Below are 27,871 nucleotides of genomic sequence, written 5' to 3' on the forward strand. Positions count from 1 at the left end.
TGTCTATATGCAATGTTTTTTTTTTCACACCTGAATCTCTCTAAATGAGAAGCATTTAGTTGTGTTTAACATGTAACATTTATTTAATGTGGACACTTGTGTTAAGAACAATTCAGATTTCCTCCAACTGAACTATGGAGAGGTTGCCAAAATAAGAGAAGATAACTCTTATTTTATTACATAGTACTTTTCATTAGGAAAGAGTATGTCCTAAATTTAAAATTTTGAATGAAAGTTCAAATGAATCATATTTTTGTAAATAGCACTTTGCTTTGTTAGTAATTGGTGATTAGTCCTCATTCAAACAAGAAATATTTACTAAATGCGTAACCTAATTTGAAGAGCCAGAAAGATGAGCAATACACAAATCCCTTTTCTGGAAAAGGCTATAATCTAGTATGAGAAATAAAAATAATTCATATATTCCTGTAAAAAGATAGAATGAAGGGAGTGGCATAAAATATAATATGAAGAGAATTCAAACTAGAAAACAACTCCAAAGAATCCGATATACCAGGAAGATCTTCTAGAGGGATGTGAAGATGGGTCTTTAACAATAGATTAGGGCATGTGGGCTAGATGGGGAAAGGGAGGATATTTCATACAGAGGGGACACAAACACAAAGATATGGAGATGCAAAAGCATGGGTTGTTTCAGTGCAGCAGTGAAAAGTTCAATTTAATTAGAATATAAGATGACTATAAAGAAGTAATTGGAAATAAACCTAAGAAAGTAGGTTGTAGGCAAATTATGGCAACCTTGAACTCCTGACTTTATTCTGAATTAATGAGGAGTCCTGGAAAGGTTTTGCGCAGGTAGAGTGATGTGATCAGATCTGGCCATCAGAAGATGACATCACCAAACGTACATTGTGAGAAAGAGCTAGCGGACTCTGAGAGCCCAGGCAAGAAGTAACAGAGTCCAAGATTAAGGTGGTGATCTTGGAAACAGGAAGGAAAGAAAGACAGATTAGACAGTGGGAATCTGGACAACTAGAGAGATAATTGAATGTAGGAAATGGTAAAGACAAAATGCAGTTGGCATCTAGGTGATCAGAAAATTAATATTATAATTAATAGTAATAGGTGAATCAAGAGGAAAAATGGGTTTTGTATGGGAAATTGAAGAGTTCCATTTTGAACAAGTAGAATTCAAGATTCTAGAAAGGTATCAAGATAGAGAGGTCAAAAAATTATGCTTTTTTTAAATGTAAGTAGCAACCTTACCAATTATACTTTCACCATATGTGAAGTTAACTCACTTGCCAAATCCTTTGAAAATTTCCTTTGTCGAACCCTGATTTTTTTTTGTCCTTAGCTCTCCAGTTTCATTTCACTCACATTTGAAGTAGAGTTATTCTCTTCCTGGAACTTATTGTTTCTATACACATTTCCTTCTAACTAATAAATGAACATTTGTTAACTTTGCATTAGTCACATTTCTCCTTCCTTTTAACCCCACCGTAAAATAATTTCTGCCCACTAGGTTTTACACTTTTAACCTAAATTATATAAAGAGATTGTTTTTCCTCCCCCACCCCTACTATGCTCTTTTCTGTCTCTCTTGAATTAACGCATTTAAAATAAATGTATTTTTAAAATGAAAAGAAACAATTCTATTTTTCCTCAGTGCTGGTTTCTTTTTTTAAAAAAATTGATATTTGACAGCAAATAAGCCCAAATTCAAGGTCCATAGTTAGGATCTTTTGATTTTATTGTTTTTTCTTTGATAGCTCTCCAACACAGCCTCCCTCATCCCAAGAAAAAAGTTATTCCATCACAAATTTCTTCACTTAAAGTAACATAGATAAGGTTTTAATCTCATTTTACTAGAATTCCTAATTCAAAATATATTTATGATATCGTTTGGCTAAATGCCCTAATCAAACAATGCGTGGCTCCTGCATTTATGTACCCATAGCACTTTTTAACTATCCCCATGTATAATGTATAGTTTAGTCATTATTTTTCTTTCCATCAAATTATGAGACCCTTGAAGACAGGGACCATCCCATCCTAATTCTTATATGCCTCATGCCTGGCACAGTACCTGACAGGTAATAAGTGGTCTAATGTTTGTTGAATAAATACATGAAGAAATATATGTACAAATTGTGGAGATAAACCTAATGGCCACCCAGGCCATAGTGCTTTAGAAGAACTCTACTTAAAATGTCATATCTATGTCCTCAATTCTCTTTCTGGTAGTTTTCAATTTGTTTAATTACATGAAGAGCCAAGAAAGTTAGAATTAATTTTAAAATGCATGAAATAATATATGCTTAACAAATCAATAAGATATGTTAAATATATCCTTTTAAACAGATGTTAGTAATGCTTCTTATAATTTACTTACATTTAAATATAAATTAAATTTGTATGTAAATTAAATTTAAATATACTCTTTTCCATCATATTACCTTTGTAAACTTTTTCTATTGTGACTTTATAATTATGAAAATAATGATGATCATGGTAGGAGACTTGGAAAATATCAAAAAGCATAAAGAAGAAAATACCAATATTAACTTGGGGTGCATTTTCTGCATAGGTTTTGATATGTGAGATCATAATTTGTATACAGCTCTTTATCCTGGTCTATTTTTTTTTTTTTCATTTAACATTGTATTGTGAGTATATTCTTTGTCAATAGACATTTTTAGAAAATATATTTAACAGCCAAATACTATTCCCATTGAAAACAGTCCCATAATATTTTTGCCTATCTCTCTACATATTAGGTGTGTTGATAATATCTAAATATTTAAGATTATATATATTGCTGTAAGAAACACAATAAAATGGCTATTGGATAAATAACTCTGAATGTTTAGCCCTATGCTAAGTTGTTAATTACATTATTTAGTTTAATCTTCATGAATTTTTATAAGGCAGATATAATTATCCACATTTTAAAGGAAATAGGCTCAGTGAGAAGAAAAAAGTAACTTACTCTACATCACATAATCAGTAAGAAGTAGAAGAGGTATGTGAACCAAGACTTGTGTCATGCCCCAGTTTCTCTCTGGTCAGGAAAACTATAGCTTTGATTGGACCTCTACAATTAAGTCCCAGAAAGCAAGTTATTGAGGCAAAGGGACCAACTTTCTAAAATGCTGAGGATATTTGAGAATGTGTGTTACCTAATCAACATAAAGAGTAATTAAGTTTAAATCTTTGCCATTTTTGGATATAAAAAAATAACTCTTATTTATTATGCTTTTATTCGATTACTAGTCAAGTTAACTAAAAACTGCTCAACTAGTTTCTTATATTTTATAGCTATTTTTATCTCCTATTGGAGAATTGTGTGTTCATATGTTTTTGCCATTTTTCTGTAAGGGCTTTTGTTTTTTTTTATTGATTGTGTGACCTCTATATACTAAGAATATCATATTTTTCATATTTGTGGTAGTGTTCTAGTTTAGACAATATTGTTTCAATCCTTTTACATATAAAAATTCACCTTTTTGTTCATTTAATAAACTTTATTTTTTAGAACAGTTCTTACAGCAAAATTGAGCAGGAGATAGAGATTTCTTATATACTTTCTTCCCCTACATATCCATAGCCTCTCCCATCATCAATATCCCCCACAACAGTGGTATATTTGTTAAAATTGATGAGCCTAATTGACACAGCATTATCACCCAAAGACCATAGTTTACATCAGGGTTCATTCTTTGTGCTGTACTTCTAAGGGTTTGGACAAATGCATAATAACATGGATCCACCATTATAGTTTCTTAAAAATTTATGTTTTTAAGAGTCAATTCTATTAGTTCTCTTTTGTACTTGTGAAGTTTTTTAAATGTAAATATCAGGTATTTCTTTACAAATATTAGGTGAATTTTCTTCATAAATATTTTGTTCACAAATATTTTTATATAGTTTAGGTAATTATTTTTATAATAATATTTCTGACATACAAAATCATATGGAACAATATAACTACACAGAGTTGCAATGCAGCTTAAAAAATAAATACCAGTATAACTGAAGCCTTCTATGTAACTCTCCCTATAACATTCCCCTTTCTTCTCTCTTCATCTCTTTTGACAATTGGTTTGGTGGCATAAGGAGCCAATATTGGCCAGCTGTCAGTCTTAATAACCAATGTAGTCATTAAGTGAAACCATTACTGTGTCTCCTAGTAGAAATATTTCTTCCTTGAGAACTAAGACCGCCAAACCAGCAGTCAAATGTTGCAGGAATAAGAAGCAAAAAATTCTGATAAATGGCCACTCCTATTTCTACCCCTTGAATCCTAGCTGTGGGAGAAATAGTACCATATATTGGTCTCAGACTCTGATGATATACCTAATATACCTGAAGGGGATCATTTCAACTCCCAAAGGTGTTGCTGTCCATCTGGCACCGCCACTGAGTTTTCAAAAGGACATTCCACTGTTTTATAAGGCCAGTTGCTTCAAGGTGATAGGTAGAATGCCAAGATTAGTGAATTCTATGAACATGAGCCCACTGCCACACTTCATTTGTTATAAGATAGGTTCAATGGCCTGAGGTAATGCTGTATGGAATTCTATGTTGAGTCCATAAATAATGGATTGCCATATCCCAAGTTCTGTTCTCCTTTAGTCATAGGGAGTTCCCATGAGGCCATAGGCACAGGTTGAAATGGAGGGAGCAACTTAGGCAGAAATATGGGCTATGAGCATCTGTGACACTTGCTCAAACACTAACTTGTGCTTTCAAGACCTGCTTGAGCCTGATCTTATACATACTACTTTCATTTGATGATAAAGTACTACTGTATATGCGTAACATTTTGGCTTGATGCTGAAAACTTGGTTCATGCTAGGAAGCTCATGTAATTTAGTAACTCAGTGGCCCATCATTCAGTTTGTAATTATTTGTGGCTTGTCCAGTTAACAAGCCAAAAGCTGCTTTTCGAAAGCAGGAAAGATTTTTGCAGATAAGGCAAAACTTTGCTCCAAAATTGTTAAAGTTCCATTCTATGATTCACTTGTAGAGACCTGCCAAAGGTTGCACACAGCATTATCTACCTCTGCCACTTCAAGAACCATCACATCTGTTCAGTCACATGGCCCAAATTGTGGAGCGGCAAGTGGTATGGAAGCCTAGGCCTAATACAGAACCTTTTTATTCCACTAGTCCTACTCAGGACTAGCGGCCTTTGGAGATACTTGGTAAATGGACGGAACAGCCTGTCCAAATGAGATATATGTTATCTCCAAAGATCCAAAGAGGCCCATTGGGTGTTTGCCTCTTCCTTAGTGTTAGATGGGTGAGATGTACTAACTTGTCCTTTATCTTCAAGAGGATATGTCAACATGTTCCAGACCACTAGACCTCGAAAAATTTCAAGAAGTGGGAACTTTTTGTATGGTATTTCTGTATTATACACATCCTTAGATTTCCAAGGTGATGAGTTTTTCTCTTACATGTTATGCTGAGACTAACCTTCTCAAAGTATCATCACTAATAAAGAAGAACTAAATGATAGTGAACAGGATCTTCAAACAAGTCACGAGTAATGTTCTGAAAGAAAGCAGAACACTAAGATAAGAAATGGAACCAGAGGCTAAAGTCCTAATGGCAATTTGAAAGGAAAAGAGGGCCTGCAGGGTAGGAAACCACAAAATTAATATATGAAATTATTACCCACCCCACCACCCATCAAAAAGAGTATGCCAGATTTAGGAATAATTATGCAGGTCTTTTATCTCCTTTATATTTCTTCCCGACTTTTAGCACTGGGTATCTCCTCTACTCTCAACCTAAATGCCTAGTTTTATCCATTACCTCTGCCACAATCTATCAGATTCCAATGCCTCCCTGTTGCCTACAAGATAAAAAACAAACAACTCATAGGCAAAAGCCTCTTTCAGATATCACCCCCAAACTCTTCTTCCAGTCTCAGGTCTCTATGCAACCTATTCTAAGTCATGCTGAATTCTTCGCCTTTCCTAGAATATGTTGTATGTTTTCACAACTTTCAGTTTTGCACATAGTAGTCCCCTTCATAGGAATGATCTCCTTTCTCTTCTTCTGGATTGCCCAATTCATCCTCAAGACTCAGCTGAAATATCGTGTTTTCTCTGATTTCTCTGATTCCCCCAAACAAGCAGATTGGTCCTATCTCTGAGTTCCCCTCAGCATTTGACTCATTATTGTTAGAGAGCTCACCACAAGAAATTGTATTTCTATCTACATATGCCTATCTCAGTGAACAGAACACAGGAGGACCATAATAAATATTTGCTCGATAAATGAATAGATTTACTTCTCTTTTGCCCAGATCCTTCACCACAGCACACCATCTACTTAACCTGCAATTTTCCATTGATTAAAAAAAATCTTTAAGAGGGAATTTATCCAAAATAGCTATGTAAGCAATTATCTAAAGTCATTAACAGAATGTTCCTTTGAATTGATATGTTTAGAGGTCACTTAGAAAAGTCTGGTAGTGACCTCTAAACATATCTGGTAGTTAGTGTTCAATGACTTTTTTTTTATTTGGTGGTCCAGCCTTGCATGAATCTCTATATAAGAAAGAACTGACTGGTTAATTACAATGTTGATCTTCTTTTTATAGTTTACTCTGTCAAAGTTATGTATTTATCCCAGAATAGTGGACAGAGAGAGCCCTTGATTAAAGTCCTATTTTCCAACATACTGTGTGACCTTTGATAGATAACCCCTCCACTGCTCAGTTATCTTTCTACTGGAAAATAAAGATAATAATTCTTGCCTATCACAGATTTTTTTTAAATGTCATTTTTTTAAACCTGTACAGACACTAGTCAAACGTAAGCATTAGGAACATTTTGTGTGTCTAATAAACACATCACTACATTTAGTGAGGCATTCCAGAGACAACTTGTATACTCTAAGATTTATTTAACCCTGAATTTCTACAAACTTGCATGATGTTTGAACAAAATAGAAATATAATTAACACATATTTAAATATTTGTATTTCAAAGATCACTGAGACAGTATCTGGAAAATTTGCTTGATAGCTGGAGTTGATTTTTTTTTCTGTCATTATCATGGCAAATATCTTACTTTCATCAGAATCAAGTGGTTTGTAGTCATAGTAGCCTAGTGTAGCAGTCTTCACATCTAGGTAAAATTCCAGCCCAAGTAAACCCCAATTCAGTAATATAGAATTTTAAATTAGTAAATTTAAACAATCTATGACATGCTAATTTCTGAATTTTTTTTAAGAACTGCAGAATCTGTTATATCTATTGAACTATAAATGTAAATGTCCACCAGAATACTGTAATATACTGACAATTTGTTTTATCTAAATTAGAAGTGTCACTTTGCCCCAATCTTATGAGTTGTGAAGAACTCCAAGTTGAAGCTATCCTGGAAGTTGCATTGAAATAGCAGAGTCATGCAGGTGTAGTGGTGAAGACAAGGGTGGAAATAAGGCTATACATCAAGGGATCATTATCCTACCTTTTAACATTTTTCTCTCTCCTAAAATCTCACCTTGACTTTGCTTTATATTCATAGTTAAGTTCTCTATGGCATAAATGGTAAATTAGATCCCTGAAAAATTAAACACATTCATTCATTTCACAAAGGTTATTGAGTTCTTAATGTGTGACAAAAGGGCAATGTACTAGTCCGGTAAGAGAAAGAAAGATAAAGAGTTCACCATGAATTCAGGAGACAGACCTGTGAATCGCTTTTGCTCTAAGGAATCAAGAGGTAAAAACAACTAATTTCAGGAGATAAAGGGTCAAGGAAGGCTTTTCAGAAATGGGGCATTGAGCAATGCTGAGAGATGACTGTGCAGATAAATTATTATTTCTAGAGTGAGAAAATCACATGCATTTAAGGCTCAGGAGTATCAGTCTGCTTTGTGAATCCTGAAAACTACAAATAATTTAGTACTCTTGAAAAAAAAGAATGAATATTTGGAGATGGGAAGCAGAGTACAAAGTAGTCAGAATAGCTAGGGAAATAAATAGATAGATGGCCAGGGGCAGATGGAGAAGAGCACTACATACTCTGCTATTATTCCATGGATGCCAGACAGCCTCCTGTGGGCTTGAAGTACAGGCTCAAAGTGACTGTAGCAATCAGGACCAAATCACAGTAATTTGAACAGGGATAGTTTAATATAAAGAATTAGTAAGTATAACAGGGAATTGGAGTAACCAGGGATTATCTGGTAAAATGTAAAAAGGACCCTAGAGAATATAGGAATAACAGATGTAAGGAGCAGCCACTATCTTAGAAGGAAAAGAAAGTTGAAATTTTCTCAAAGCAGTAAGAGAAAATATTGCAAGACTTTCTTATTATATAAAGGAACATTTGGGAAACAAAAACAGCCATGATAAAAAGCATGATGGCAGAGATGAAAAATTCAATAGTAATGATGAAAGATAATGTCACTGAAATCATCTAGAAACTAGAGTATGAAAATATGGGAAATAAGAGAATGATAAGAAAAGAAGACAGTCCAAGGGGTACAATATTTAAGACACAGAAATTTTGAAAAAGAGAAATCAGATCGAACAGTAGCTAAGGAATCGTCAATAAAACAATTTAAGAAAAATTACCAGCACTGAAAGACATGAGTTTCCAGATTAAAAGTGCCCACTAAGTCTCACACACACACACACATACACACACACACACACACACACACACACACACACACACACACAATAAATCCATCTAAGACCTATTACTAAAATTTCAGAATAACAGAGATAAGCTTAAAAGAGAAAAAAGGAAGAAGTATGCCTTGTAAAAAAGGGGAACCAAAATGAGGTATCTCAACAGCAACATTCTTCTCCAGAAGAGAGTGTAGTAGTACTTTAAAAATTATGAAAAAAAGAAAACTTTCAACGTAGAAATCAATGCTCAGCCTAACAGTGTTATGGTAAAATATATTTCAGATATACAAATTCTCAAATATTATATTTCCCATGCACCCTTTCTTGGGAAATAAGTAGAGGATGTACTCCAATAGAACAAGGGAGTAAATGAGAAAGAAGAAAAGAGGGTATCAAGAAAACAGGGCACCCAAATAGAAAGAAAAATAAAGGAATTCTCTGCATGACAGGGAAATAAAGTTCCTGGACAAGTGCTTTACAATATCCTGTCAATTCAAATAGAAAATGAATGGAAGTCTCCAGATTTCATTCCATAAAAAAATACATGGAACAGATTACTAGAGAATGATCTTGGGAAAAATGGTGCTGAAAGGCTATTGTGGAAAATTAGCAAAAACTTTAAGTAAAATCAATTTAATGAAAAACCAAGGCTATTATTAATGTCAAGAAAAATCAAAAGGAAATGTAATTTTATTAAATTCCTAAAATGCTCAGCTATAAATATTATTTAGTCATAATAATGTAAGCAATTAATTACATCTGAACACAACTTTTAATGTATCTCTACTGTGGGAAATGGGAGAGGAAAGTAGAGGAGAGCTAAATCCTAAGCACCATATTAGAAAGTCAATAGATAACATTTAAAATTGAATAATCAAAATATAGGAGTATATGAATAGTATTGAGAAATATGGACCTATCTGAAAAGGAATCTCTAAAAAAGTCAAAAGTGGACATGGTTCCATAGTGTAGCGTTTAGCACGTCTGCTTTACACGCAGAAGGTCCTGGGTTCATGCCCCAGTGGAGCCACAGTCCCTGGTCTACGGCCATGCCACCCTGAACAAGCCCGATATCTGATCTTGGAAGCTAAGCAGAGTCGGGCCTGGTTAGTACTTGGATGAGAGACCACCTAGGAAGACCAGGTGCTGTAGGCATAAATAATAATAAATAATAAAAAAATAAGTAAAAAAGTCAAAAGTGATTGCCTCTGGAGAAAGGAATTAAAGAAGTTTGACAGAAAATTACTATATTTTGTTATATATATTTGATATAAACTATGTATGTGTATTATTTTTTCAAAAATGTAATTTAAAAAGGAATAAAAGAACATATTAAAAATGTTTTCACATTCACACTTTACTGTGTGCCCAGTTCAATGCTCTAAACTGGGCATAAAGCATGGTTCCTACCCTAAAGTAGCTCACAAGGTTGGAAACTGACAGAAGGCTGGCAAAAGAACCATGAAATGAATCAATTAGAAGACTTTACCTTTAAGTGCTAGATGTAGAGTGTGAATTGGAGCAGGATGAACTAGATTGTCTAAGAAAATATGAGAAAAAATTTATTGAAAATGTTTTTACAGTTTAAAAGAGGTTATTGTATCAGCTCATCAATAATAGTAGTAGTAATAAATGCCTTTTTTTTTTACTTCCTCATAAGTATACTCATATTAGGTCTTTTATCTACATCTTTTGATTTAATCCTACTCTAATGAGACAAATCTTACTAGCCTCATTTTATCGATGAGCAGAATAATGGTAGCTTTAAGGATAGAAAAGCTTCACATGTGATATGATTCAGGTTCAATGGGAGGAAATGAACTAGATTGTCTCATTGGCTTCCTTCAGGCACTGTGATTTTACAGTATACTTTTTTCTGTAGGTTGTAGTCAAGAAAGTTGAGAAGTCACTGCGGTAGGTTACCAGAACCTCACAATACTGTTGAAATGGACCTGTGTGCTAGGACATGGAGATGTCTTTATTATGCAAAACATTCCTTTAAAAATTTAATATTAACTATTGATCCCTACGGATATATTTAGTGATCTCTTCTTTCTCTTTAAGTAAACTTCTTAAAATTTCCATGTGAATAAATTGAAGCACAATCAAAATATGCCATGTTCTTTTTTTCTAACTGCTAAAATGCTAATATTGTTAATTGTACTCTTAATATATTATGAATAAATTAAACTACAGCTACTTAACTTCATTTTTCTGCCAATTTAGTCATTGTGCACCTGCCATATTTGTCTCTCTTCATAACCTAAAATAAAAGATGACAACTGAATAATAAAATAAAATGCTTAACTCTAAATTTCATATTCATTCTGCCATCCTCTTATTGAAACACTTTTGAATAGTATCTACATATGACTTGTATAACTGTCACAATACTGTATTCTAAACTGGAACGAAATTATATACTATAAATATTTGATGTCCTTTCTCCTATTATTCTCTATCTATGCTTTCCATCTTGAAGTCAGATGACCATTCTGAAAAGAGTAGGATAGATTTCATATTTGCTAAGAGATTTCTTTTTTTTTAATGCTTCAGAAATATTCAGGAAGTCAAGAGTTTAGCCGTTGAAAGTCTGTGAACAATGTGGCTGTTGAAAGTCTGTGAACAATGTGTAAATTATTGAAGCTTTTAAAATCCTCGCCAAAAAAGTCTCATAAAAGTTTATTTTTTGTATTTAAAATTCATCATGAATTTATTTTTTGACCAGAAAATTAGTTGAGTTATTTTTAAGCTCCTGTAATTCCCAGGTGTGTTTCCAATTAATTAGGCATGTCAGAACAGGTCTGCTGAAATTAAATTACCTTTGTTCTTCCTTTCCAACAGATTTTCAAATCTGGAAGGAAAAGAATTCAGTAGAATACCTGCAACAAGGTTCCTATTCTCTAAAATATAAACGGTAAATAAAAACTTCTAAAGGTACACATAGATCTATTTTATGGATTTAGCTTTGCTATTCACCGACCTGTATGCATAAAAAGTAAATACAAACTGACGCAAGGTGGTAATCATCCTCTTTCTTTCCCTATACTGTACAGCTCATATTCTGAGCCCTCACGTAACACTCGCTACTGGAGTACTATGATGCATTGTGTTACGTAAGTCTCATCTCCCCTGCTACAACACAATTCTTTAAGAAAGACTCTTTTTATTTATCCTTTTATCTCTGCTGTACCTAGCACTGATTTTGCCCATATTTAGCATTCAATACATTATTAATGCTTTTAAAACATATTATCTGTCCATTAAATAATATTTAAAGAACACAGTAAAGTAAAAAACAAAACAAATAAACACAATTTCTTTATCTAAATATACCAGAGATAATGCTTTAAAATATTATCCCTCCTTTGCTTTTTTCCTATTTGTGGCCATGTTTATATAGTTATAAGCATAATGTCTGCATAATTTGTATATAAAGTTAGACATTATAACATAAAAAATCTCCATTATTGTAAAATAGGAGCAAATAATGAAATAGCTACATGACATTTCATTTAGATGATATTAAAACACAAAATTATTCATCATTCTTTTGTTGTGAAGCATAAAGATTGTTGAAAGTTTAGCTGACCCTCTAACCCACTAGTGTTTTTGAAATGCTGGGAGTCATTGTGAGGATAGAAGTATGGCCAGTAATCTCTTGATAAGACCATATCTCAAAATGTAGGTTTTAGCAAGTGTTGCACCCAACTAAGGAATCTTTGCGTTATTCACAGCTCCGATGTGTGAAATTCTGGGGTCCATCAGATATTATTGGAAGTTTTGTTCCCCTGCTTTTCTACCTTTACCACCCCAAAAACTATCTTTCTCAAGAATAGGTCACAGTACCTCTGAAGCCTGTCAATTGACCCAAACTGCCAAGTACAGTACTTGTTCTTCATAATATTAATTCAGCTAATCCTCAGATTAAAAACTTGACTGGTATCATGATTCGTCTTTTGAAGATGAGGAAATCAAGGCTTATGCTAGTTAAGAAATTTCCTCAAAGTGGCACCGTTAGTGAAGGGTTAGAGCAAGAGCTTAAACCTAGATATGCCTTAATTTCCAAGCCTCTGTGTTTATCCTCTTGCCAGTTTGCTTCTCCTATGCCTAGGCAGTCCAGCTATCTTGAAAAGAACAACAGTTAGTAGTTAAAAGCAAGACCAAGAGAAGAATCTAAAAAGAGAAAGAAAGCATTATGCTGCAAAGTTTGTACTTTAGCTACACAAAGTGTGTTTAGAATACAGGTTCTGTCACACTACATTTATGAATGAAACAAAGCATTGTAAGATCATGCAGTCAAAATTTGATTGTTGCCATTTTAATAATTAACTGCACAATCAAATCAAACTTTACTAATAAACAACTAGTAAAGAACAAAAGCAAATATTGTTTGAATGAAGAGTGATTATATAAAAGAAACTCATAATTGAACATTTTTTAGGAAAGAAAGAAAAAGGGAGTAGTCAATGACTTACAAAGGATGTTTTAAAAAACTAAATTTTAAATTGAGTACTTGTAGTCAAAACTACTTGAAAAGTTAATGTCCCATAAGTGAACCTCCTACCTAGATTATGAAGTCCCTAAAGATAAAAGTTAATTAAAATTTCATTTTACAAAGACCAAACTGGTTCTACAGACATAGATTAATTAAAAACAGACCTCTAAATCTTCCAAATTGTTTACTGAAGAAAAAATAAAAACAGGGTTGATTGAGCCTTTCAAATTTAGAGGGGAAAAAAGGAACTTGTTGAAGGTATTCTGTAAATTATCCCTGAAGTTGAAGATGCATCTATTTTCACTAAGAGAAGAGCTAACCATTTTGAATACACTATAACATCTATGAAAGTTCTGGATGAGGTTATATATGTGTGTTGAAAGGACAGTATATCACAAATTTGGAGAAACTATGAGTGAATGTTTACTGGAACTCTTTTGTTGGCATTCCTTTGTATTTTAAAGTTGTATTAATCTCACATATATAAGAATAATATCAATATTTTTAGTTGACAGTTACACTTTCTGAATCATTTCCCTTATTTAAAAGTGGCTACAATAATATCAAGCATGGTTACTGTCAGTGTTAGCTATGGGGTGTGTGTGTATGTGTGTGTGTGTGTGTATTCCAGAACCGGAGCATAGATTAGATTATCAGTGAATGTTATTATTGTTGTTATAAGAAACAGAATATAAATTATTTGAAAAGAAGAAATCGGATCACAGGTGAAATTCATATATAATGGTTAGATTATCAGTGAATATTATTATTGTTTTTGTTTTTTTTACAGGAAGTATTAGATTCTTAGAAAAGAAGAAATCATATCACAAGTGAAAGTCATATATATTGGCAGTTGGAGGAGAGAGGAGACAAATGGGCAGAAGGTTGCAAAATACAAGATATGACAAGCACAAAAGGAGGATAGAGAAGACGTTTGATAGAGGGGACAAGAATTATGAAGCAGAAAGAAGCTGTAGCGAGGATAAGAGGTAAGCACTAGAAGATTTGAGATGAAATTTTAAGGTACACCAATGAAAAACACTAATAGGAAGAGGTGGTAGACGTGAAAAAGGAAGAGTCAGACATTATCTTAATATGATCAAGTAATGTTTTCCTGAGTTAGTTTTATGGTTGCAAATTGTTCTTGTTACTTGAGTAACCAAATTCAAAATAAACTCACCTTAAAATACAGATGTTCTCCCAAGAATTTTAAAAATACAAGAATAAAAATTTACAAAATATACAGTACATAAAACCTCATATGCTCTGAAATTAAAATGCATTATAATGTGAAAGGATAGAGAAAACCATTTTTGTGTTTTTTTCTTATTTTCACACACTATTTAGATCATAAATCAGTATTGATTGTGGATATTTAAAAAACTAAATAAGAATTTCTACTTCTGACTATAATAGAGAAATTGATATTGGACTTGCCTCCCACAATAAACAAATAGAAAACTGGATAAAATATCTGAATGTCTTCAAAACAGTGGTTAACAGGCAGTACAGGGCTATGATCCTTTTAAGAGGAAGGACAATTGAAGTCAGCTTTACAATCAGCCCAGTTATCTCCCTGGAGGCCTTGTCTAGATCACAGTTTGGAAAGGAAGACCCACACAAAGCACGGTGATTTCTCTAGCTGTGAAGACATATTGGAATTTAGGTTGTCTTAGGCACTTCTGCTGAATGCTCAGTTATGCATGACTAGAGTAAAACTTTATAAGGCAAAAGAGAATTGGTCATCTGGAAGTTAAACAATTTCTAGAGTTTACACGGAGCTGACAGATTTAAAGTTCTTATTATCTAGAATAAAGAATATCAAGGCATACAGTGTAGAGCCTGGAAGCACAACATCATAGTAGTAGGGCTAAACTAGAACTAGCAGAGAGGCTACTGAAGACCCACCTTGTTTTTCAATGCTGAAAAACAAGTCTCTATTATTGATGATGCTGAAAATTCTTAAGCTGACTCATAAACAACTTTACCTACCAAGGTACAATACCCTCACTGGGAAGGAAATGTTCAGATACTAATTAATATAACTTATGATGTCAGCGTCAAATCAAAATTATTAAACATGTGAAGAAGTAAGAAAATGTGGCCCCTACCAAGATAATAATAAGTCAAAAGAAAGAGATCCAGAAATGATAGCCATGATGAAATTATCAGACAAGGACTTTAAAACAACCATTATTAAAAAGGATATTTGGAAGGAGCTCAGAAAAGTATGAAAACTATAGGATTGACAGGTAGTTTTGATATTTGTGGCTGTAAAATAAACATGGTAAACAGGTGTAGTTATGGAATAGGCAAATATCAGATTTAAACAGGTTTGAGGTTTTACTAATTTCTTTAGGGTACCTTAAGAAAATGAAAAAAATTACTAATTCAAACTTACAATTTAAGAAACAGAAATATTTCTTAAAATGGATGGTTGCATAATTTTCATAAGCCACATGCATGAGTTTTTAAAGTTGCAGTTCGTGCAGCCAAATTGACTCTGGTGGGTTGGTAGGACCCAAATATGCATGGGAAATGCCTTAGGAACAATGAAGTACCATGACGGGTATGACTATGGCATTGATAATGAGGGCTATTTATGACAATAATAACAAAAAAGAAGGATGTGCTTGAGTCAGAAGACCCAAATAAATCACTGTGTCTCTTTCAAAGTGTCACAACTACATTTAACATGTACACTAAACACTAGAATCTATAAACATCAGTAGCAATAACTCCCAGTAATATGATCAAAATTTTCTCTCTGAAGTTCAGTTTAGCCAGTCATGTAGTCTCCATATAACTAATCTTCTTTTAGAACCATAAGTATTATTATATCCATTTTACTGATACGAAAGAGAAAAACAATGATATTCAATGCAATCACCATCAAAAGCCCAATAACAATTTTTCAGAAATAAAAAGATTTATTCTAAAATTCATATGGACTTTCAAGGGACTCTGAAGAGTCAAAATCATCTTGAAAAAGAAAAGCAAAGTTGGAGGACTCATTTAGTCACTTTTAACATTACTACAAAGCTACAGTAATCAAAACATGTAGTACTGGCATAAAGACATAGAGATAGAAAAGTGAAATGGAATAGAGAGCCAAGTAGTAAACTCTTGCACATGGCCAAATAAATGATCTTTGGCAAGGATGCCAAGCCTACTGAATAGGAAGGATAGTCTTTTTAACAAGTAGTGCTGGGAAAACTGAATATCCATATGCAAAAAAAATGAAGTTGCACCTTTATCTTATACTATATAAAAAAAAAATTAAAAAATGGATCAAGGACCTAAAAGTAAGAGCTACAACCATAAAATTCTTAGAAGAAAGTATAGGGGGAAAGTTTCATGATATTGGATTTGGTAATGATTTTTTTTGGATATGACACCAAAAGCATAGGCAACAAAAACAAAAATAGACAAATGAGACAAAATCAAATTTTAAAACTTTTATGCAAAGAAGACTATCAAGAGTGTGAAAAAGGTAACACAAAGAATTGGAGAAAATACTTGCAAATTGTTTATCTGATAAGGAATTAATGTCCAGAATGTATAAAGAACTACAACTCAACAACAAGTGAAAAACAAACAACCTGAACAGTTTTTTGAAGGTATACAAATGGCCAATAAATACATGAAAAGATGCTCAACATCACTAATCATTAGAGAAATTCAAATCAAAACCACAATGAGATATCACTTCACACCCATTAGGATGACTACTATCAAAAAACAGAAAATAAAGATGTGGAGAAATTGGAATACTTGTGCAGGTAGGATTGTAAAATGGTGCAACCACTATGGAAACCAGTAAGGAGTTTCCTCAAAAAGTTAAAAATAAAACTACCATATGATCTAGCAATCCCACTTTCAAAAAATTGAAAGCAGGGTTTCAAAGAGATATTTGCATACTCACATTCAAAGCAGCACTATTCACAATAGCTTATGGGTGGAAACCATCCAAATGTCCACTGATGAATACATGAATTTAAAAAAAAATGTGGTATATGCATACAATGGAATATTATTCAGCCTAAAAAAGGGAAGAAAATCCTGTCATATGGTACAACATGGATGAACTTTGAGGACACTATGGTAAGTGAAACAAGCAAGTAATAGACAAATATTGTATGATCCCACTTATAGGAGATGTCTATAGTACACAAATTCATATAAAAGGAAGAAGAAGTAGTTACGAGGGACTTAGGGGAAAGGAAAAAGGGGAGTTGTTTTAAAATGGGTATAAAATTTCAGATTTGCAAGATGAAAAAGTTCTTGAGATCTAATCTACAATGTGAGTACACCTAATACTACTCATCCGTACACTTAATGATTTAGATGGTAAATTTTATGTTATATATTTTTTACCACAATAAAAAATCACTTATCCCTGCCCTGGACAGTAATGCGTTTACCGCCAATGATTCCTTAAAGGCAGTAGATGATGAAAAGGAAATTTGAGCCCTGTGCCTAAGGACAGAGATAAATTTCATATCAGATTTAAACAAGGAGCAGAAAAGAAACTTGTGATCACAGTGAATCAACTTTCTAACAAATAATTAGCTGTTGAAAGACATTTTGAAACCAAATATGGAATTCATGGAAAAGAACTCTGATAGGAGAGCTTATGTTATTACCCACTTGTAAAACTCCAATGCAATAACACTGCTGGCACTTAATAACGAAATTTATAAATATAAATGCATGACAGTAGATATTGTAGTCATGGGGATGGTAGATCCTGTTTTCTCCTGTGGAAATAAGCATGCTCTGTATTTCAGCAGAAAGATTTTGAGAGATTGTCTTCATGAACTTGAATCAGTCTGAGGAAAAAGGCCAGATCATGCTGAGAAAGCAACAAAGGAGGCTGTGTATCTACAGAGAGAACCTAAGAAGAAGAAACAATCAATTCTACTGGAAGAGGGGTCTGGCATTAGTGTAGGATAATAAACCAGATGGGAAAACCATGTGTGTACTTAGATACATGCTAATGGTCTGTTTCAAAGTGTCCACAGACTAGGCCTGTGGTGAATGGAGACAAGTGATATTCAGGAGACCTCTTCTAAGGAGATACATTAATGATTTATTATGAGAGGTTTTTATATCAGTCAGATCAATCTATATCAAAGTCAGCTTGCATTACTTGGGTTTGTTATTCAATAGACTTATCAAACTTATAAAGCATTAGTAAACATTTAGTGGGCATTTAACTATTCTAAATATCAGGGACAAGACAATTAACAAAAACACATAGCTCTTTTCCTTTAGGAGCTTATAATTCAGTTGAAGAAACTGATCCACACATCAATAATTTCAATATAGTATATGTAGCAAGTGCCATGATAAGGTATGAGTGGAGTGCCAGGAAAGCCGACTGAAAGGCACTTACTTGGACCTGCCTAGACATTTAGGGAAGACATCTTAGAAATGATACTTGACCTTAGTCACAACAGATGAATAGGTCATAAATGAGAATATTAATATGCTTTGGTAATGGATGGCACTGCAGAGAGAATTTTTGGAAGGTGGGAAACACCTGATAAATATGGAAAATGCAAATAGTTTAGTGCAAGGGTGAAGAGAGAAGAGATTAGAATGTCGTATCTGAGCTATGATGGGTCTCATTAGTCACACTAATGCGATGTCTTTTGCTTCCATCTAGGGCTGATACAAGAAGTGTCTTCTTTCTGCTTGTAAGGTACCTCCACCAGCTCTACTGCCTCTCTTTTTCACTCTTCAGTTTTCAGTTCAAATGGTTCCTCCTTATAAAGGTCCTGACAACCTCCAGCTACAGCAGGGCCTTGCTCTCTCATTTTCTTGTATGAAATCTCCTTGACATACTTGAGCAGTTAGTCTTTTTCACTGGCAGACTCTGAAAGAACTGTGCATATGCCACTCCACAAGACTTAAAGTATAGTACTTAAGAGGGTGTGTTTATTTTCTTTTATCTCCTAGACTGTGAACTTTTAAAGCAGCATTGGCGATATAGGCCCACTGGCCAAAATCATCCCAATGCTTGTTTTTCTATAGTCAACAAGCTAAGAATAGTTTTCATATAATAAAACGGTTAGGAAAAAACTCACAAGAAGAATCTTTCATGACAAATTTTCATGTCCATAAAGTTTTATTGGAACACAGACCATACTCACTTATGGTTGCTTTTGCACAACAAAAGAGTTGTGTAGTCTGACAGACACCGTGATATCATACAAAGCCTAAAATATTTACTCTTTGGTCCTTTACAGAAAAAGTTCGCCCACTCCCTTTTTACATGGCAAAGGCATATTTTATTCTTTTAAAATCCCTGTTGCTTAGTGCATAGTAGGTATTTAGCGAATTTTTATTTAATATTTGGACATTTCCTAGAAGTGTTAGAAAAGAAAAACATATTTTGAAAATTCTCCTTAATGGAAGTCAAAATAGTAGTTACTTTAGGGTTTAAATAATGCTGGGAGTGAGCACAAGGGAAGCTTCTGGGGTACTGGAAATATTCTGTAACTTGATTTGAGAATGTGCTCACTCTGTAAAAATTCAAGTTGTACACTTATTCGTGTGCTTTTCTGAAGATTACTTTACTTCCAAAAACTCTGAGATTCTAAGTCAGAATCCACTTAATAAATATTCAGTGATCCATACATGGCCATGGTACCTGTATCATTCTGGGCCATAGGTGGCAGTAGCTCATCAGCACAGGGTAAGTTACAATGGAAATTAGATTTAGGTATCTGCTCTTCCTAGCTCTTCATATGGCCTATCTTTCAAATGCCCCTAGACAAACTTTAAAGACAGACCAGGAAAGAATCTCCCTTGCTCTAATATTTAACGCTTCTACTATTCCCCATCTTTTCTACCTAATGTCATTCCTTGGCTACTCCCAGCCTCAATACTTACTTTAATATTACCAAAGGTCTCTGTGGATGTTTGGACAGGATGAAAATCAAGGACCAAATTTCAAGGCCCTTTTGGTGTGGACCAAATGGCTCCGTGGCTGTTTTGGACAGGACTGAATGCCCTGCAAGGGAGGAGATACCATCTGGCACCATTAGCCTAATCCCTGTTTTTAGGAAGGAGTAAAAAGAAGTCCAAAGAAGTTATATGGCTTGATTAAGGTCACAAAACTAGTAAAGTTTAAATCAGCAGGCAGGCTTAATATTCCTAAGATATATGAATTTTTTAAAAAAAATTTCAAGTTTTCTAAATTTTTGATATTGGCATCTAGTGTGAATTAATAAACCATGTCTCAAACAAGAAAATCCAAGGCCTGTGTAGAACAAGATCTGTAATTGATTTTAAATTATTAATAGATTCTTTTTATTTCATTCTCTATTAACATGAGCATATGCCTCATGACTCTTAAGGACAACTTAAAATAAAGACTTACAGCAAGAAATCAAGCAAATAATGGGGTTGAGAAAGATCTCATTTCTTTCCAGCAGAGGCACAGTAGATAAATGACTGAAAATCAGGATTAGTGGGAACAACCAGCAACCTAGTTATGGATCCAAGAATCGAGAAGTCTAAAGTAAAGGGTACGGAGAGGAAGGCCAAAGTCAAATCAACAAATAGTGGACTGGCTAGATGATTAAGGACATTTAGGGCCTAGGAAAGGATTCTGAAGGACAAGAGAAAGGAAACAAACCCAAAGGTCAGGAAAAAAATCGGGTCTGTGAAAACTGTATACTTACTAATAAAGCAGAAAAATATTTTAGAAAACTCCTTAGAGTTCTCAATATCATGGAAAAAGGCAAAGTAGAACTGCAGGCAAAAGGTTCTATTTATGAGGCACCACCAACATCAAAGTTATAGAACATTAAACATTTCTGTGCTGAAAAGCCTGACATCAAACTATATATAATAAAATCTACTAGAAATGTGAAGAAATTGAGGGAAAAAAATCCCACAGTTTTTCATATAAGGTTTTAATATTTCTGTTTGTCAATTCAAAAGGATTTATTTTTTAAAAAAATTCAGAACATTTTGAACATTAATGAGGTTGCGTTTAGATAGGTAGATTATTTATCATAGGAAATATATCCTTTTCAAGAATGCCTGAAACAAAAAACTCATCAACTACTGGGACACAAAACTTCAATTATGCCAGAGTAGAGATGATAAAAGCCATATTTTCTGTCTACAGTGTAGTAAAAAACTGTAATTTAATGACAATAGCTTAAACAAAAAGAATCACCGTTGTGGAAATGGAAAGCATGTCCTAAATAGTTGTTGGATTAAAAAAATATCCAAAGCTACTAGTAAAGAATATTGAGAAAAATTTTTAAATAAGAACTCTATCAAAATGTATGATGTAGAAAATCTACACGCAGGGAAATTCATAACTTCTTGTATAATTTGAAAGAGAAAAAAATAACAAAATAAAAGATGTTAGAGCAATGAAAATAATAAAAGTCAAAGTGGAAACTAAAAGAAAAGATAGTTTGATCTATAAAAGCAAAAACTAGTTCTTTAGAGACAAAATTTATTTGAAAGAATATCTCCTCATTCTGGTCCAGGAGGTAGTAGAAAAGAAATATAAATGTATTTCTGGAAAAGTTACTGAGGCCGTCTTTGGTCCAATACTGTTTCCTGGGGACTCAATGGTAAAGCCCAGATATGGGTGAAAGCAGCACATACTCCAGGCTTCCCTATAATCTTGATTCTATTTGCTTTTCTTCTCTTGAGTTTTTATTCCACGAGCACCACAATGAACAACTAGTGATTCTATCAGTGTGCTTATAACTGTTTCTTCTTAAATCCAAACACCAGATAAATCTTTTTATCTACCTGGATTGCCAAGACCAAGCTAGAACCAGTATCTTTACTGATGTGTTCCACACCTCTAGCTCACTGTTCTGGTGGCCCTCTGCTGCCTTCTCACTTCTCTCAGGCCCTGGGACAAATGGCTTAAAGCCTCTGAATAGAACCTCTAAGTATTTCAGAAACACCTGTGTAACCAAAACACACTTGGTGGGTCTTCACTTGAAGTAATGGGATAAAATTACAAAGGGTTCTTATTACTCATAATCCTCACATATAACTAAAAGAAATTTGCCAACTGTAAAAACAGAACATTTTTACCAAGTAGTTTCTGGAATCAACTTCAGTAGAATGCTTTCTAGATTAATTTTGATTTTTCTAGATAAAATATATTAAGGTATAGACATAATGAATTTTCCCAGTAATTCAGTGATTCTTTACATTTCTGAGTCATGAACAGCTTTGAAATCAGATAAACACTGTAGTGTTTATAGTCAGAGGACATCCACCAGAACATCATGATGCATTTCCACGATCCACATTCAAGGAAAGACTTCTCAGCTGTGCCGTGTTGTCTGCAGACAGCCTTCAGCTGTAAGCCCCTTCAGGAAGGTTTGGATTGCCAAGGCCACCATGTCCCTTCTGGAGGGCTATATCAACTGATCGATGCCAGAGTATAAAGGCCTGGTCAATTTATCCCCACTCAGGCAACTCTAAAGAGTCATTCTAGTTCCAGAACGTCTCCATGGAGCCAGCTGAGGCTGTAGGTGGGCCCACATCACAGCACAACCTCTCCCTCTGCCCATTCCTGTTTCCTTCTCCTCTCTACTGCAGATATTGATCCAAAGGGCACTGAATAAATACCCTCATGCTAAACTCCCTCTCAGAATCTCCTTCCTGGGGAACCTAATATGTGATAACTATAAATATGATGACATAAAGCAGCATTTTCCCCTTCTCATGGGCATCACTCAAAAGTTACAAGAAAAAGCTTTTTTAAGTTCACATATCATTTTTGGAGAACTTGGAGACATGTATAACTCCCAGACTCCACTTTATATCAACTGCTGCCAAAACAAGATGACATTCATAGGGAATACAATGGAAGCAGTGGAGATAAGAATTCCTAGAGAGAAATATCAAGCTCAGTGAAAATCTCAAACAGATCTCAAAAAGCACCAGAAAAATATACTTCCTGAAAGTAGGAGTACATCTTGAAGTCAAAAAGTACTATTACTAGTTTATGATCTTTGGTGCAAGAACTAGATAAATTGAGTTGAGACATCTTTCTTACTAAGATGGGGCAGGGCTATAAAAAGAATTATATAGAAAAAACATATTTGCAGGAAGCAGCATGATTATATAACAGAAGAAAAAGCCTTTGCTTTATAAAAACTAGCTAGCTTGAAGAAACCTGATCTTGTCCTCTCCCTCCAAAAGGAACCTCTTACAAATGACCAGACCAAAAAAATCTAACTCATTCAATGATGAGTAATATTTTTAAAGGACATAATTTAATATTTTAAAATATCACTTTTTGAGTCTCTTTCTCTTCTCTTTCTATTCTTTAAAAATATTTATTGATTCCTTTCACTTACTTTCCTTTGAGGCATCTAAGGCCAGTGAAACCTGTAGGGCCCAGGAGACTAATGGACTGCTGAAGTGGTCAGGACATAGAAGGCAACTAGCTGGGTCTGTAGTTTGATTATATATAGGAGGAATGAACAAATAATAATGAGAACCAGAATTCTCCATACTAGGAAAAAGCAGATCCAAATATGGGAAAGCCAAAGGCCAAAGAATCAGCCTTGTAGTACTGAACTGTAATTGGAGCTATCATTGTGAATGCATGGTATTTAATATATAGAGGTTGATATACAAATAGATATAAATGTTTGTGTGCGATTGAGGATGGATGATGGATGGACAGATGGACAGAGAGACAGACAGATAAACATATGAATATTTCCCTTGCCTGGTGGGAAAGCCTAGAAGCAATTGCATTCCAGGGGCAGTGAGAAGATCTAGTGTGTTCAGATCTTGGTTTCTAAATAGCATTCTCCACTATGTGAAATGAGCGCTCCTTGAGGGAAATAAAAGAACAATATGAACCTGGAAGAGCTTGTGCCAGTAAGTAAGGAAAAGCTAAAAAGCAAATGATGTGGAGATGTTGAAAAGACGTACAACCCAAATCTGGGGGAGGAAGATCCCATTTGCCAATATGCAGCAAATTGAGCATCAAAATAAATAATTATAACAGTGAATTATCAACCCATTAAGTAAACAGGAGTCTATACATGTGTGTGTATGTGTACAAACATAAATAAAAGAGAGAAAAGAAAGCTATTACTTTCATCAGAATGCAAATAAAATGTAGAAAGAATGATGAAATTAGAAAACCACATTTTGGCAATCTGCATAGTAAGAATACATTGAGGAAAGAACTTTCAATGGTAACTGAAATGAGTAGATAAACAATTATTGAGGAACAGAATATTTAAATAATCTCAACATATCTCCCTTCAAAATACTTACTAATTACACAAAGAAAAGTAAAAACTTTACAATTGAGAAACTTGGCAGATACCACTTTAAACAATAATAAAAGTTATTATCACTGGTAATGGAACAAATCAACATCATGATACAATGAGAAGAACACAGCATCACTTTTGTAATATCCCTGCCTCAAGCCGAATCTAATCATAAGGAAACATCAGACAAATCCAAATGTGAAAGACATTCTACAGATTAACTGGCCTGCACTCTTCAAAAAATAACAGTCATAAAAGAAAATGAAAGACTGAGGATGAGTCTCAAATTGCAAAATAAGACACATAACAACTAAATGCAACATGTAATCTTTCAATGGATCCTAGACCAGATTTTAAAAATGTATGTATCTATTTATGTATCTATGTATCTATCTGCTATAAAAGATATTATCGGGATAACTGGCAAAATTTGAATGTACTCTATAGACAGAGAGTAGTATTCTACCAACTAATTTTCTGTTTTGGTGGTTGTATTGTGGTTATATAATAGATTATATTTTAAGAATGTAAGAAATAAAATAAAATGATGTTTAATGAAAAAAATATATATATTGATGTAGTTATGTGAAAGGGGACAACATGTCTGCAACTTATTCTCTGTTGATTCAGAAACAGTACTATTAGACAGGAAGATAGGGAGGGAGGGTGAGAAGGAAGGAAGAAAGGAAAGAAGGAAGGAAGGAAGGAAGGAAGGAAGGAAGGAAGGAGGGAAGGGATGGAAATTGTGAGTCATGGTACTGTCCATCTTAATTATCATTTGTTTAAATCTTAAATATTTAAGTATTTAGAATTTAGCTAGGTCTAGCAACATCTACTAGATCTTTTCACCTTTAGATCCTAAATGCCTATATACCACTGGAAATTCCTTGAAGGTAGAGGCAATCTCTTAATCATTTTTAATTCTTCCAAGTATCTGGCACATTTAAATCATAGTCTTTGAACATTTACAACATTATTTCAATCTTATCTGCAACAGTCTAGGCACCTGCTCTTTGTGGCATATTAACGTATATCTGTAAATAGAGGTCACTTACAATTATAAATTTAAATGATAAAAATAATAAATATAATAAGTCCGATACAAATACAGTCATTGAGCATTAGTGAATCATTATGACACTTAGCAGAGTAAAATTAAGATCAAATTCTTAAAATCAATAGAGTTTATTAACAGGCGGCAGTTCTCAGTGGCTACCTGAAGTTCTGCCACTGACTGGCTAGGTAGCCTTGGGCAAGTCACTTGATTTTTCTAGGCTTCAGATTCCTCATTTGTAAAATATGAATACTAATAACTTTCCTTATAGAGTTGTGATGAGGATTAAACAAGTTAATATATATAAATGCTTATAATAATGGCTTGCATACAGTGCAGGTTTTGGATTATTATTATTAATGATGATGATAATGATGATGTTAAGTAAGAGTCATAGAGAGGAAAAGCAGCGAGGTGATTACTTTTCCTGCCCCGGAATAAATGTTTATGCCTCCAAATTAAATATAAACTCAAGTGACTAACTTAGGAAATGGATAGTCAATTAAAATATACTTGTTGGCTTTTCCTTTTGAAATGGAATATTGTTCAGGATATTTGAAACTCTTACTTTAAAAGTAAATATATATTACAAATATATCAGAGTTTAAATAGTCAAAAAATTACCCCTCACAATTCAAGCATTACCCAGATAAAGAAGAAAACAAATCTGGTTATAACTTAAAACTATGCTTCATGTCTAATTGTAAGATTTTAAAAGTGCTTCTATCCTGGAGTACTCCATTACCTTGCCTTAGGTAGGGCTGAACCTTACTACTGTAGAGAGACGATATATACAATCTCTCTTAAATTGCAGGCATTTTATACTCCACATATTTCTTCAGGACATAATCAATAACCTTATAAACTTGGTCAGGATTCTCAATCTTAAATATTTTGGCCCAAGTTCCAAGTGTTTTAATGTGTAGTTTCAAGATAAAATTTGAGCATCTATATAGAATAAAAATCTTATTTGGAATTGAAATACTAATTCTAATATAAATATATACAGAATCAACAGTCAATTTCTAGAAGAGAATCAGCTGTTCTACTTTCTCAGACAAAACATTGGTTTTATTTATATAAAAGCTACCATATTTATTGGTTGGCATAAATAATGTCTACACAAATCTCTCAAGCATTATAATGTCTGCTTTTTATGAAGCCTACATTCTGCTTTTAAATGCAGAAGGAAGGTCAAGCTGTGAAAGTGAAAAGAATTTGTGACATTGTTCCACTACTAGGGCCTACAGAAAAGGGTATTATTGAAGAAGCACTGAAAAACTCTTAAAGAATCAAAAGTCAATTCATTTGCAACTAATATTGGCTGCAGGTATTTCTGGAAAGAGTAAATGTACTTGAAAAATCTTACTTGTAAGTAAATACCCAATTAAAAATCTCCTGGGAGTTTTGGAAACAACAAATGACAAATAAGATGTACCTATAATGATGGAATTCTTTGCAATAACACTGAGTGAAATTTTTTTTTTTATTCACTTACATAATACTCACAATCAAGCTTTATCCTTTCAATTTATTTATTTTTCTGCCTCTCTCCTCAACGCCTGAAAGCATCTCATGGGTTTTGTCGTTGAAAGAAACCAGACTTTCTTTAAGACTTTCTTCCTTTTCCACATTTCTTTAATGCCACTTTTCTAAATCGAGACTTCTGAAATAGAGGATGATTTGAATATTATGAACCTTTAAATTCGCTTAATATTTCTAAAAGCTAAAAAGAAGTTTTTAAATTCTTCAAGGTTGCAAGGTAATTCTCAGTTAAAATTCGTGGCATCTCATATTTCTAGCTTTCTAAATTAAATTCTAGGACAAGCCATAGATTCAAGTTTTGATTCTAGGAAAGTCATTTGTTCTACCCACTAACCTATAAAAGAAGTCAAATGATTTTAGGTCCCATTCAGCAGACAAGTGAAGTTTTGTTGAGATATTACATCAAAATATACCACACTTACTACCCTTTCCTCACCGAGGAAGAACAAAATAGAAAGTAAAATTTTGATTTGTGAGCTAGAGTTCAACTTAATATTGTTTTGCATTAAAACCGTTCTCTCTAAAGAATGCATTTAATTATTTAGTCAACTAACTTCATTGATTGTCTATTACAGGCCTAACATTTTTCTAGCCTGAGGATACCAGACATCACCATCCTCAAGAAGCCTAGTGTGGCTTGGGAGATTAATAAAACAAAACATAATAAGAATACAATGAATTAAATGTGGTCCTGCGAAACTGCACAGGTTCATGGAGTAGTTAAGTCATACACTTAATCTTAGGGAAGAGCCCAGGAAAGACGTGGAGGCTGTCAGGGAAATTTGATAAAGCTGATGCACCGAAGCTAGATTTTAGTGGATGACTTGGTATCAGCTAGATAAAAATATCT

The 27,871-nt window shown here is 33.7% G+C and overlaps 1 pseudogene; it reads left to right on the top strand.

The window, feature by feature from the left end:
- Positions 1–9,666: 9,666 nt before the first annotated feature.
- Positions 9,667–9,782, top strand: LOC111738823 (annotated as a pseudogene).
- The last annotated feature ends 18,089 nt before the right edge of the window (positions 9,783–27,871 follow it).

This window comes from Pteropus vampyrus, unplaced genomic scaffold (assembly GCF_000151845.1).
Source record: "Pteropus vampyrus isolate Shadow unplaced genomic scaffold, Pvam_2.0 Scaffold43, whole genome shotgun sequence".
Classification (NCBI taxonomy): domain Eukaryota; kingdom Metazoa; phylum Chordata; class Mammalia; order Chiroptera; family Pteropodidae; genus Pteropus; species Pteropus vampyrus.